This window comes from Triticum urartu, chromosome 2, assembly GCF_003073215.2.
Source record: "Triticum urartu cultivar G1812 chromosome 2, Tu2.1, whole genome shotgun sequence".
Classification (NCBI taxonomy): Eukaryota; Viridiplantae; Streptophyta; class Magnoliopsida; order Poales; family Poaceae; genus Triticum; species Triticum urartu.
In genome coordinates, this window is record NC_053023.1 from 300,567,591 (window position 1) to 300,577,173 (window position 9,583).

The following is a 9,583-nucleotide window of genomic DNA, read 5'->3' on the forward strand; positions in this document are numbered from 1 at the left end:
AACTAGAGTCCTTTGTAGCGCCCCCTCGGGGAAACTCGAGGTTTGGTTTTAGTTGTATGGAGCGCTCATCTGGTGTGCCCTGAGAATGAGATATGTGCAGCTCCTATCGGGATTTGTCGGCACATTTGGGCGGCTTTGCTGGTCTTGTTTTACCATTGTTGAGATGTCTTGTAACCGGGATTCCGAGTGTAATCGGGTCGTCGTGGGAGAAGGAATATCCTTTGTTGACCGTGAGAGCTTGTGATGGACTAAGTTGGGACACCCCTGCAAGGATTTGAACTTTCGAAAGCCGTGCCCGTGGTTATGGGCAGATGGGAATTTGTTAATGTCCGGTTGTAGAAAATTTGTCACTTAACTTAATTAAAATGGATCAACAGCGTGTGTAGCCGTGATGGTCTCTTTTTGGCGGAGTCTGAGAAGAGAACACGGTCTCGTGTTATGCTTGAACGTAAGTAGTTCTAGGATCACTTCTTGATCATAGATTCTCGAACGTGCGTTGGCCTTCTCTTCTCGCTCTCATTTGCGTAAGATTAGCCACCATATATGCTAGTGCTTGTTGCAGCTCCACCTCACATACCTTTTACCTACCCATAAGCTTAAATAGTCTTGATCGTGAGGGTGTGAGATTGTTGAGTCCCCGTGACTCACAGATTACTTCAAAAAACCAGATGCAGGTGGCGATGATACCATTCCAGGAGATGCGACTGAGCTCAAGTGGGAGTTCGATGAGGACTCAGGATGTTACTACGTTTCCTTTCCAGACGATCAGTGGTGGAGCCCAGTTGGGGCGATCGGGGATCTTATGCATTTGGGGTTGTCTTTATTTTGGTTCCGTAGTCGGACCTTGATTGTATCTGGTTGATGTAATGCTATATTTATGTATTGTGTGAAGTGGCGATTGTAAGCCAACTCTGTACCTCTTTCTTATTTAGTACATGGGATGTGTAAAGATTACCCCTCTTGCGACATGCCTACAATGCGGTTATGCCTCTAAGTCGTGCTCCGACACGTGGGAGATATAGCCGCATCGTGGGTGTTTCAAGTTGGTAATCAGAGCCCTCCCCGACTTAGGAGCCCCCTGCTTGATCGAATCGCTGGCGTTGTTGAGTCTAGAAAAATGTTTTGAGTCTGTTAGGATTATATATATCGGAGAGTAGGATTCTTTTTACTCCTCAGTCCCTTCGTCGCTCTGGTGAGGCATCCTAACATAGAGTTTTGACTCTTCTCTTCTCAAATTTCACTAAAAAAAATTTAGGATCACGCAGGTATCTTGGAATCATTCCGATGGTTTTGTGACGAGAACATTGTTCTTGGTGCCTCCTGACATTTAGGGGTTGTGGCAGTGTCCCGAGGAGTTGAGCTCCGAGGTGTTGTCGTTACAATTTTATCGTTGCAGTTCTGGAATACCTGAGTTTCGCCGACATCGAAAATCTCTTTTATGCAGTTGTTGGTGAGATAACCTCGACGCCACCCAGTACTGGGGCGGGAGTTCGGGAGTATTGCCATAACTCGTATAACGTATGCTTTTCGAAGGTTGAGGTAAATGATTTCCGAAGGTTTCTTGGTTATGTGTTGAAGGATGGATACAGCTGGATGTAGGATTTGCTAGTTTTGGGTGAGATATTATGCTTCCCCTGTATCCCCAACACCTGATTGCATAACCGGAAAGTTTCGGGAGTTTGATAGGTGGGAATTCATGTAGCTCTAGTATTTCTTCCGCAAATATTTGGTTTGTGATTGGGTAATCCTTACCAAGTATTTGTTCATATCCGTACCTTGTTGTTTTATTCATCTACCTCTATCTAAGTGGCTTCTCAATTTATGGAAGTGTGATCATTTATTTTGGAATTCATTCGTTCATTCTTGTTCGAATGTTAAGACTATATGTTGCAATTTCGATCCATTTGATTCAGCTTGAATATATGTCTGTCAAGATGCTAACGGATGTCACCCTCTTCAGGATGGCTCCTCCAACGCGTCAGAATACGGAACCACCGCCACCACCTCCACCTCCGGAGGCATGGCAAGCTGTGATGGCCGCTACCAACGCCAACACACAACTGATTATGCAACTCTTGCAAGAGCGCAACCAAGGAAATCAAGGCAATGGCAACAATCAAACTCAGTTTGCTACCCTCAACCAGTTCCTCACAAACCAGCCAAAGACCTTCAGTAACTGTGTCGAGGCCACAGACGCTGATGATTGGCTCGTGGATATCTGCAAACATTTCGAGTGCAGCAACGTCAGGCCTGAGGACTTTGTCAAGTTTGCTTCGTTCCAACTCAAAGACCAAGCTGCAGAGTGGTATCAACAATACAAAGATTCCAGAGGAGGTCGTGTGATTACCTGGGATGAGTTCCGCCAAGATTTCAAAGCTCACCACATTCCTCAGTGTGTTGTTGAGAGCAAGCGTGAGGAGTTCCGCAATCTGAAGCAAGGCAGCTTGTTTGTTTACCAATACAACATCATGTTCCAGTAGCTCTCTCGTTTCGCCAAGCAAGACGTCCCTGATTAGAAGAGCATGATTTATCAGTTCAGAGGTGGCCTCACAGAAGATCTGCAACTAGCCCTCATACTTTTTCAGTCGAAAAAGTATGATGAATTCTACAACATGGCATTAAAGCAAGAGGATGCTCAGCTCAAGTGCGATGCTTCCAAGAAGAGAGTCAGGGATGCAACTCCTTCTTCTTCAACTCAAGTGGCAGCTAAGCAGCAAAAGTATTGGTTGCCTCTTCCTCCTCCGTTCCGCCAGCCTTATCAGCAGAAGAGCAAAGGTGGCAATGGATCTTCCCCCCCACCCAACCCAGGCTTTCAGAACAAGGCTTCGTCTCATGCTCCAAGATCAAGTGCTCCGTATCACCGACCGCTTCTGAGGTTACGTGCAACAAGTGTCAGCAGAAGGGTCACTATGCAAACAAATTCTTCAACCAGAGGCGTCTTCCGCCTCCTCCTCTTGTGAGATCTTCTAGCAATGTAGTGGTCAGGCATAATCCCAAGCATGTCAAGATCAACATGATGAATGCAGCTCAGGCAGAGGACTCATCAGAAGTGATCATGGGTAACCTTCCTGTTAATGATATTCCTGCAAAAGTCCTTTTTGATACTGGTGCATCGCATTGTTTCATTTATAAACCTTTTGCATCAAAGTATGAGTGCAATTATCAACATTTGCCAAGAACTTTATCAATTGTGTCCCCAGGCAAGCAAATGTCAGCTAATATCTGCGTCCCGGATGTTTCAATCATGATGGGCGACTACAAATTTCTGGCTTCTCTAATTGTTCTGGGTGACTCGGATATTGATCTAATTCTCGGCATGGACTGGCTTTCTAAGCACAAGGCTCAGCTTGATTGTGCTGCCAGGCAGATTCAATTGACACACTCATCTGAGGATGTGATCGTTTTTGCCGCTCGTGATGATACCATTCGACTGTTTTCTCTCAATGAGAAGGGCGAGTTGGATGCCATCTCTCATATTCCAGTCGTTTGTGAATATCAAGACGTCTTTCCAGAAGAGCTTCCAGGAATGCCTCCTCACCGACCAGTTGAATTCATCATCGATCTTGAGCCTGGCACAGAACCTGTTTGCAAACGTCCTTACAAGCTTGGACCGAAAGAGTTGAAGGAGCTAAAGAAACAACTCGATGAACAAGAGCGTATGGGTCTCATCCGAGCAAGTTCTTCTCCATGGGGTTGTGGTGTTCTTTTTGTCAAGAAGAAGGATGGAATGGACCGACTTTGTGTTGGCTACCGCCCATTGAACAAGAAGACCATAAAAACAAGTACCCACTTCCCAACATCAATGAGATTTTCGAACAACTCAAGGGTGCTCAAGTATTCTCCAAGCTTGACCTCCATATGGGTTATCATCAGATTCGCATTCGTGAACAAGATATCCCCAAGACAGCATTCAGAACAAGCTATGGTTCTTATGAATACACTGTCATGTCTTTCGGCCTTGTCAACGCTCCTCCAACATTCTCTCGCATGATGAACTTCATCTTCAACCCCTACACAAATGACTTCGTCTTGGTCTATCTCGATGACATTTTGGTCTTTTCCAAGAACAAGGAGGATCATGCCAAGCACTTGAGATTGGTGCTGGACAAACTCAGAGAACATTAGTTCTATGCGAAGTTTTCAAAGTGCGAGTTTTGGCTCGATGACATTCTCTACCTTGGGCATATCATCTCCACCAAGGGCATAGCTGTTAATCCTGAGAAGGTGTCTGCAATTGTGAATTGGGAACCGCCCCAGAATGTGAAGCAGCTCCGCAGCTTTCTTGGGCTCGCAAGCTATTGTCGAAAGTTCATTGAGAATTTCTCTAAGATCGCGAAGCCTCTTTCCAACCTCCTCTAGAAGCATGTGAAGTATGTCTGGACGCCTGAATGTGACATCGTTTTCAACACCCTCAAAGGGAAGTTAGTCACAGTTCTAGTTCTGACTCCTCTTGATGAATCCAAACCATTCGAGGTTTTCTGTGATGCTTCCCTTCAAGGTCTCGGTGTTGTGTTAATGCAAGAGAAGAAAGTTGTGGCCTATACCTCTCGCCAGTTGAAGCCCAATGAAAAGAACTACCCCACTCATGACCTCGAGTTGGCGGCAGTTGTCCATGCTCTTTTAACATGGAGACATCTCTTGTTGGGAAGAAAAGTGGACATCTTCACTGATCATAAGAGCCTCAAGTACATCTTCACTCAGCCCAACCTCAACCTCAGGCAGACTCGTTGGGTCGAAATGATTCAAGATTATAATCCGAGTATTGAATATACTCCAAGCAAGGCCAATGTAATTGCTAACGCTTTGAGCAGGAAGGCTTACTGCAATAGTTTGATTCGCAAGCCCTTCCAACCGGATCTTTGTGAAGCTTTCCGCAAACTTAATCTCCAAGTTGTTCCTCAAGGATTCCTTACCAACCTCCAAGTCTCTCCTACTTTGGAAGATCAGATTCGTGAGGCTCAACTTCTTGATGCCATGGTGAAGAAGGTGAAGATTGGGATTGCCAAGAGCCAACCCAAGTACAAGTGCTATCGCCTTGATGACAAGGATACTCTATACTTCGAGGATCGCATTGTTGTTCCTAAGGGTGACCTTCGTAAAGTCATTATGAATGCAGCTCACAATTCACTCCTTTCTATTCATCCTGGAAGTACAAAGATGTACCATGACCTCAAGCAGTCGTATTGGTGGACTCGAATGAAGTGCGAGATTGCTCAGTTCGTGAATGAATGTGATGTCTGCAGAAGAGTGAAAGCAGAACACCAACGACCATCTGGTCTCTTCCAACCTCTTGCCATTCGAGAATGGAAGTTTGACCATATTGAGATGGACTTCGTGACTGGATTTCCCAAGTCCAAGCATTGCAATGATGCTATCTTCGTTGTCATCGACAAGCTCACTAAAGTGGCTCATTTTCTTCCTATCAAAGAATCTATCACAACAGCTCAGTTGGCAGAGCTATATACCTCCAGGATTGCCTCTTTGCACGGCATTCCGTAGTTGATATCTTCAGATCGTGGAAGCATCTTCACTTCTAAGTTTTGGGTTTCCTTCCAGAAGGCTATGGGCACCAACATTCGGTTCAGCACAACCTTTCATCCTCAAACTAGTGGACAAGTCAAGCGAGTCAATCAAATTCTTGAAGATCATGTGCATTGCATTTCAATACGTGTTCGTCTCATGCATCTGAGCATTTTGCCCGTTGTCCGTTTTGCATTCCGACACTCCTATGTCCTCCGGCATCCCCTTTTGCCTCTTTTCGTGTGCGGGTGTTAAACATTCTCGGATTGGACCGAGACTTGCCAAGCGGCCTTGGTTCACTACCGGTAGACCGCCTGTCAAGTTTTGTGCCATTTGGACTTCGTTTGATACTCCAACGGTTAACCGAGGAACCATAAAGGCCTCGTGTGTGTTGCAGCCCAACACCCCTCCAAAGTGGCCCAAAACCCAGCTAAACCCCCTCCATCCTCTCGGTCGTTCGATCGCGATTGCGTGGCCGAAAACCGCACCTCATTTGGACTCTCCTAGCTCCCTCTACCTATAAATATATGCCTCCCTCCAAAAATCTCGCAGTCCCAACCCTAGAAATTCCCCTCACGCCGCCGGTCATTTTCCCCTCCACCGACGGATGTGTCCGCTCCCTCTCCACCGCCACGCGTCGTCTCCTCATTCATCGGGGCAGTCGCGCCCACTTCATCGCGTTGCCGCCCGCGCCGGCCCGCCGGGGCCCAGGCGGGGTCCTCTCGGCCCGTACGTCGCGCCACGCGTCTCCGCCGCCTGCACCGCGCCCCGCCGCCCGAGCCCTCGCCGCCGACTCATCGCGCCACCCGATCGCTGCTTCGCTGCCCGGTCGCCGCCTCGCGCCTCGGCGTCCGTGCCTCGCCCCGCGCCGGATCCGGCGAGATCCGGCCGGAGGAGAGCTCCCCGGCGCCGGATCCGCCTTCCCCCTCCTCTCCGGCGAGCTCGCACCGCCTCGGTTCGCGGAACCGGCAAACCCTAGATGTGGACCGAAGGTTGACCCCATTTTCTGCCTAAGTCCCTAACATTTTCTGGCATGTTCGTCGCATCATAACTCCGCATCTGTAGCTCCATTTCATGCGTGCAATATATCAAGTTGTTCGTCTGGATGTGCTCTTCATTTCATTCCATTGCACCATGCTTGTTTGAGTCCGTCTTGATGCCCTAAATGTTGTTGCAAGAGTGCTATAAAATGTTAGTTTTTGTTTCTTAATAGATTATGGACATTTGTCATTTTTGCCATGTTTAATGTGTCCCTCCTATGAACTTGAGCCCTACATGTGTTTTGGGATATGCCATGCCATCTTTACAGGGGTGTATGCCATGTATTTTTGTGATCAATGTGGTGACTAGCACAAGCATGCAAAGTAGCTCTCGTGATGTTACTGATTTCAGGGACTTAGAATTCTTCTAAGTCTTTTCCCTGATGTTACTTTTATGCCATATATTCATGTCGCTGCAGAGTGATCCATGCCTATTTTGAGCATGTTAAGTAAGGGTGATTTTGAGATATTGTTATGTTCTATCCATCCATGTCTTTGTTTACAATTATGGAGTACCCTAGCATGACTCAATCTTGCTCTACTTTTGCTATAGAATGTTCCTGGCAGATTGTTTACATGTTATTCAATTTTTCCAAGGTTGTTGTAGTTGCTCCATGCATGCGATGAGAGTGTTCTTGCCATGGTTACCTTATTGATCATGTCTTCTTGCTGGGTGTATGCTTAGTTTGTCATACAATGCCTTTTGGTGAGTGCGTCTAGCTTGCAAACATGCCTACGTAACTCCGTTTTTGCCATGTCCAGTTTTCTGCTAAGTCTGAATCTGTTAACGAAACTTGCTATGTTTACATGGTAGCCATTGTATTTTCGGATCCTTTTTGGATTATGGTCAGTAAGGGACTGTTGTTATATGCTTTGAGTAGTTTCATTCCATGCCTTGGTTTGCCATGATATGTTCCTGTAGCTTGCAGTTATCTTGCTCTAAACATTGCTTCCTGATGTTAAATCCTGACATGTTGTTATTTTCACTAAGTCTGTGAACCTGATATCTTTTGCACTTTTGCCATGCTTGTTTGAACCTGCTATTGTGTGATTTATCCGTAGCTCTGTGTTCATCTTTTGTCAAGAATCTTGAGTGGATCACTGCCATGTGCTTTGTTGTTATGTTAGAGTGCAGTAGCTTAGTTTCTTGTTGCATTTTAGATGGCGTCGTGCTGTTAATCGCAGTTTAGTGCCATTATTGTTTTGCTTGCCTTTTGCAAACCGTGCATCCGATTCCGGTGATCTTTATATCGATTTCGACCAAAATCAACTCATCTTTCCAGCGGCACTCTTGGTTTTCCAAGTTGAGGCCTGGTTCAATCTTTTCCTACCGGAGAATGCATATGCATTGCATATCACATCCCGCATATCATGTCATGTTTTGCACCATGTTGCTTGCGCATTGCACCATGCTTGATTGTGGTTCCCTTTGCTTGTGTTCTTGCTTTGGGTAGAGCTGGGAGTCGAGTACGTGATCGAGGAACCCGTTGAGTATGCTTACGAGGATCAAGCTTACGTTAACTCGGAGAACTTTGCAGGCAAGATGACCATACCCTCGAAATCACTTCTATCATTGCTTGCTAGTTGCTCGCTCTATTGCTATGCCTATGCTGCGATACCTACCACATGCTTTACCATGCCTCCCATATTGCCATGTCAAACCTCTAACCCACCTTGTCCTAGCAAACCGTTGTTTGGCTATGTTACCGCTTTGCTCAGCCCCTCTTATAGCGTTGCTAGTTGCAAGTGAAGATTGGAGTTTCTTCCTTGTTGGAACATGATTATTGTTGGGATATCATTATTATATCTTGTCTACTTGAATTCATCTATATACTTGGTAAAGGGTGGAAGGCTCGGCCTTATGCCTGGTGTTTTGTTCCACTCTTGCCGCCCTAGTTTCCGTCATACCGGTGTTATGTTCCTTGATTTTTTGTTTCTTACGCGGTTGGGTTATAATGGGAACCCCTTGACAGTTCGCCTTGAATAAAACTCCTCCAACAAGGCCCAACCTTTGTTTTACCATTTGCCACCTAGCCTTTTTCCCTTGGGTTCCGCGGACTCAAGGGTCATCTTTATTTTAAACCCCCGGGCCAGTGCTCCTCTGAGTGTTGGTCCAAACTAGAGTCCTTTGCAACGCCCCCTCGGGGAAACTCGAGGTTTGGTTTTAGTTGTACGGAGTGCTTATCCGGTGTGCCCTGAGAATGATATATGTGCAGCTCCTATCAGGATTTGTCGGCACATTCGGGGGGCTTTGCTGGTCTTGTTTTACCATTGTCGAGATCTCTTGTAACCGGGATTCCGAGTCTGATCGGGTCGTCCTGGGAGAAGGAATATCCTTCGTTGACCGTGAGAGCTTCTGATGGGCTAAGTTGGGACACCCCTGCAGGGATTTGAACTTTCAAAAGCCGTGTCCCCGGTTATGGGCAGATGGGAATTTCTTAATGTCCGGTTGTAGAAAATTTGTCACTTAACTTAATCAAAATGGATCAACAGCGTGTGTAGCCGTGATGGTCTCTTTTCGGCGGAGTCCGGGAAGAGAACACGGTCTCGTGTTATGCTTGAATGTAAGTATTTCTAGGATCACTTCTTGATAATAGATTCTCGAACGTGCGTTGGCCTTTTCTTCTCGCTCTCATTTGCGTAAGATAAGCCACCATATATGCTAGTGCTTGCTGCAGCTCCACCTCACATACCTTTTACCTACCCATAAGCTTAAATAGTCTTTATCACGAGGGTGTGAGATTGCTGAGTCCTCGTGACTCACAGATTACTTCAAAAAACCAGATGCAGCTGCCGATGATACCATTCCAGGAGATGCGACTGAGCTCAAGTGGGAGTTCGATGAGGACTCGGGACGTTACTACATTTCCTTTCCAGACGATCAGTAGTGGAGCCCAGTTGGGGCGATCGGGGATCTTATGCATTTGGGGTTGTCTTTATTTTGGTTCCATAGTCGGACCTTGATTGTATCTGGATGATGTAATGCTATATTTATGTATTGTGTGAAGTGGTGATTGTAAGCC